This window comes from Poecilia reticulata, unplaced genomic scaffold (assembly GCF_000633615.1).
Source record: "Poecilia reticulata strain Guanapo unplaced genomic scaffold, Guppy_female_1.0+MT scaffold_263, whole genome shotgun sequence".
Taxonomy (NCBI): Eukaryota; Metazoa; Chordata; class Actinopteri; order Cyprinodontiformes; family Poeciliidae; genus Poecilia; species Poecilia reticulata.
The window spans coordinates 44,807-50,343 of NW_007615045.1; positions in this window are offsets into that span (position 1 = coordinate 44,807).

The window sequence follows — 5,537 nt, forward strand, 5'->3', positions numbered from 1 at the left end:
AGCAGCAGCTTCATCACCACGTCTGTTTTGGCCTGATATAGTGAACGCTGTGTGAAAAGGGCTGTGGACAGTTAGAGATGGTGACCTCACCTCTGACCTTTGCTCTGGCTCTCATCTTCCCCACACAGAGTGGTTTTAGAGGGAGGGACTCCCTCCTCTCTGTCCTCACACTGATCCATGCTGCTGAATTCACATCAGCTCACACACTTTCTAGCTTCACCTGCAGAGGAAACACACATCATTCATCTGCACATCAACTCTGATCATCCTTTACATCATTAGTGCTGGAAAAAGATCARCTGCTCCTCCTCTGATTGGCTCTTCTTCTCTGCTTCATATCAATGTCAGGTGAATGCAGTCAGACAGCAGAGAGGCAGAGGAAGCTGCCATCAGCTACTGCACTTCTACTATCAGTCCACTTGATGGAGACATGGAGCAACATTTACATTTACTGACACCCTGATTCAATCTGACTGAATATCATTAACCAGTTTAATGAACAATTGCTAAACTCTACAACCTGCTCCTTCAAATATTCATTATTTAATAATCTGACTGAATCAAAAACATTTTAAACATGTCTTATTTTGAAATTAAGGAGCAGGAAATTGTTGTGTTTGACTTTAATAGTGGAGACCACGGTTTGATTAAAGGAAATAAAATCAGGAAGCATACTCAGAAAAGAAAACAAACATCAGTTGTTCATTGTGTTGTTCTTTTCCAGTTTAAGATAATCTAACATTCATGTTGATTAACCTTCAAACAGCAGAGATTAAACTGAGTTGAAATCAAAAGTGAACATGTTCTCCAAACATGAGAAAGCAGAAACAAGTAAAGTTTAAGTAGGAAACAAAGCAAACTTACTATTTTCTCAAACGGTCCAAAGAGTTGAAGAAGAACATCAGAACAACAGAACAAGGGTAGATCCAAACTGGATGCCACACCTGAACAGCTGAATTTAAACTGAAAGTGTTATGAAAAGAAATGATCCAAGTTTGATCTGCATGTTGCTTCTTGCTGCAGTAACTGGTCTAACTCGTCAGACCTACTGTGAGTCAGACGAAAGTTTATCTGCTGGTGTCTGAAACAGATTTGGGAACTTGAGTCATGACTTGGACTCGAGTCATGAAAATCAAGACTTGAGACTTGACTTGGAAAAAATGCTCTAAGACTTGGACTTGACTTTGACTTTCACACCATTGACTTGGGACTTGACTTGAAGCTGTTTAGTTGAACAGACTTGATGTTTTACTTTCACTCATTACATATTTACATGCGCAGACCATCCTTCCGCCTATGGGGTTCCCCCGGAGGAGCTGGAACAAGTGGCTGGGGAGAGGGAAGTCTGGGCCTCCCTTTTGAAGCTGCTGCCCCCGCAACCCGACCCCGGATAAACGGAAGAAAATGGATGGATGGATGGATGGATGGATGGAGACCAACCCTCTGTTTTTCCACACTCCGTATGTATGTGTGCGTAGCTGCAGCACAACCAATCAAATTAACAGGATTTAAAAATAATGAGGGAAAAAAACGAGAGACGAAAAAATGCTCAAAGCAGATATGGTCCTGTGACTAATTTCTTTTGGGTACATCAATCATGAAATATCCGTCTAAAAACAGAGTGAAACATGCAAAACCTGCAAAACCAGGATCTCAGATGGAGATACAACTTCCAACTGTTCGGCATTTGAAGTTGCACAAATAGGTAAGCGGTACTTTTCTTTTACTATGAGACAACTGACTAGCTAATGTCGTGTAAGCAACTGTGGTTTATGTTGGTGATACCGTTTCTCTGTATACTGTTTAGTCATGGTATATAAACCCGGTGATTCAAATGTGTCCACATTAATGTTTACCGTTTTAGCTCAGGAAGCTGGTGGACAGTGAGCGGCTCTGGATCAGAAAGCAGGTTCTGTACTGAACTCGGGGAAGAGAGTTTCTCTCTGTCCCATCATAATGATGAACTGGGTCCAGTTCCATCACAGGATGGATGGTGTATTCATAAGGAAAACTATGGTTTCCTACATCCCTTTCCCACCCTGCTTCCGTATTAGTATTTTCCCATAAATATCCCGTCCTGCCCCCACGGCTCTTACGTTAGTTTTACTCCTCCCTCCTCTGACAGTAGCAGCGGACAGAGACATTTCCCATATTCTCAAATCCAAAATTTGAAAGGTACGGGTGTATTTGAAGACATCTCTGTTGGAAAATTATAGTGACAATAAGTAGTTTACTGCAGTTAGTGCAGTAAACTACTTAAGTTGTCTTTTTTATTTTCAGTTATAACTCTTCAAATGGTTGTTGAAATGCCATCTCCAAGTGGTATAATTTTGCTAGAAAACAAATCAAAATCCAGTAATTTTGCTATCTTTCAGAAATTGCTGTAAAAGTAAAAAATTGTACAATTGTAAGGATCCTGAAAGTAACCCTGTGGGGTAGTTCTGAGTGTTTCTGGATGGTAATGCAGCTCATTATTTTGTGTCTTGGTTAGTGATTCTGGCAAGTTTGATTCAGGCAACATGTTTTAATCAGTACTGAGATCTGAAATTGGCTCTAGATTTAACCCCACTTGGACTGACAGATACTTCTTTTAGCATCACATCCAAATTCAAAGCTACTGCGCTTTATTTGCAATGAGTGCATTGCGTGTTTGATTTTAAAAAGAACACATGGTCTATTATTTACAATTAACATAATTGGAACATTGTTAAAAAAAATAAAAAAAAACCGACTCAAAATGACTTGTAATTCCAAGCTGACGACTTGCAACTTGACTCGGCTTTTGCCTGACTTGATTCGGACTTGAGGACAAAGACTTGAGACTTACTTGAGACTTGCAACATAGTGACTTGGTCCCACCACTGGTCTGAAGACATTAACACTTCTCATGACTCTTGAGTATGAACATTAAGGTAAGGTAATTTTATTTATATAGCACATTTTCAGCAACAAGGCAATTCAAAGTGCTTTACATGAATTACACTTCTGCTTTTATTCTGCTGATCCAGGTTCTGTTCAGCTCTAATGGAAGCAGAATCTGTTTTTACTTGGAACCAATTGGACTCTTCATTGGTGGGGATTTGTCTCCCTCTGGTGGTGAAACTAACCTGCTTGATGTCTGATTATTAAACCCAGATTACCTTTATTAATTATTCAAATATGTAATTGATCAGCAGGTTGAAGGTCAGCACCTGCAACAAGTTGCTGATAAAGTAGAAATCTTTACTTTAACCATTTCATCCCTTTCATACTAACTAACAATTAGTTCATGGTTTCATGGAATTGTGGCATCACAAAATAAACATCAAAACAAACCAACAAACAAAAAAAACCCAAGAAGAATCCAACAAAAGCACAGTAACATCAAATATTTTGAAAAATCAACTAACTGAACAAACTAAACTGTAGATCTTGACATCACCACACTACTGCAGTTTAAATCACACATTGTTATAATGTAGATTATTACTATAGTTCCTATATAATCATTGATCATCATGTCAGTGAGGTGAGCAGAGTGAGGACAGTCTCTGGTTAAACCAGGATCAGCTGAGCAGGTTCTGCTGATCCAGGTTGAAACCCTGATTTCATTTCAATCATCAACCTGAATCTAAAGTCAGATCAGCAGCAGAGAGGTGGCAGCTTGTTCCAGACTCATTATTTACACATGATGCAGCTGTTTTCCAGCTGTTCTCCACAGCTGKAGGGAGGGAGGGGGATGTTTGGAGGAGAGAACCTGAACATTCAGCCTCCAGGTTTTACAGCTGGATTCTGACCTCAGCAGCTGGAACAACGACACAGATAAAACCAGAGACTCCTGGGATAAGAGATAAAATAATCATTCTGAGACAAACTACCTGAAAACCAAACCTAGATGTGAGAAGTCAACATGGAGCAGGCACCAAATCAGCTCATCAAAATGAATCTCAAGTTCAGTGAACCAGCAGGTGAAGGATTCAATGGACTCATGTTCCATTATGAAGATGGTGGGAAACACAACTGGTGAAATCCAGGACAGAGGAAAAACTCCAGGTTTTCCATCAGTTTCTTTTTAAAGAGCTCTAGTCAGTTGTCCAGTCAATGGAAACACATGAAATGGTAGAACCTGGGACTCAAAGGTCAGGATTTGCTGCCTTCGAAAAACTAAAGCAGGAACTGAAGAAATTTCAGTGGGTTCAGGCAGAAGAGCGACGCCACCTGGGGGAGAAGATTGGAGCTTTGGGTCTAAAGGTGAGCAGCATGATAGTCATCAGTGACAGAAAAGCAAATCCACCTGAAGCCACATTAAGAAAGACTATAAATGTGGAACCAGACTGAAGAAACAAGACAGACAGGTTTTCTGTCACCAGCCTCAGTAACCAGATGGAGTCAAACTCAAAGAAGAGATATTCTGAGGATGAATAATTGAAGCCGTCATCAAATCTGTGAGCACCAACCTTCATCTCAAAGATCTGCTGGAAGTGAAGTGGGACCACACACTCCCCACTCTTAAAAATATATTAAACTACAAAGACTCATCATCTGACCTGCTGCTCAGGATCATGAACATCTCCCAAGACTGAATTTCCTACAGTCTGACAGTTATTTTCCCTCACTGCCAAAACAATCTCATACGGAGGAATTTAAAGTTGCTAAACGCATGGAATACATGAATAAAGAAATGATACACAAAACTCCATGCTCTCTGCTCAAAGACAAACAGGAAGACATTTAATGCATATCTGCGGAGTCACACATCACATTTTCATTGTCTTAGAAATCCAAAATGTCTCGACTCTATACTTCTGACATCAGCTTTTTATACAGTTCCTGCTCTACTGGTGTGTATTGGGAAGCTTTGACCAATGGTGTTACTGGTCACCGCTCTTTCTCAAACGTTTTTCTTAAGCTTAAAACTCATCTCTTCTTGGATCAAATCTCCCCTTGCAAAACTCTCTACCTGCGAATCATTTTCTGGTCGAGCTTGGAACAGAAAATTTGCAATGGGTGGGGTTTAGATTTCAAAGGTTAGTTACACTTTAAAGAGTCAGAAAGGAGGAACTAAAGGACAGACGTCAAACAAACGTGTGGGCGGAGCCTCAGCTCACCTGGAAACCAGATATCACGTGGTTCTGGTTCCAGTTTTATCTCCATGGTTGAATCATGTGATTCTTTCGAATGGATGTTGATTTTTATCAACTTTATGAGTTTTCTAACATCTGACTATCTAGATTAGAAGGAAACAATAGGGTTCCTTCTAACCATCTGTAACGCTTCCATAATCCAAGTGTTACAGAACCCAGAGTAACACTTGCATTCTATTGACTGACAGGTTGCTAGGCGATGGTACTCTTCTGTGTGGTTTCAGCATTAATATTAAGGGGGCGTTTACACGACAACGATCCAACAAAAACGGCACTTTTGTTCCGTTTTTGTTGGATCGTTTACACGATAACGTTCTGATTACGATCTGTGTTTACACAGTAACGTGCACATCGAAAACTGTAATGCTCTCGCTGCGCCTAGTTGGWGCTAGGTTCTTTGAAACTTTGAAAGTG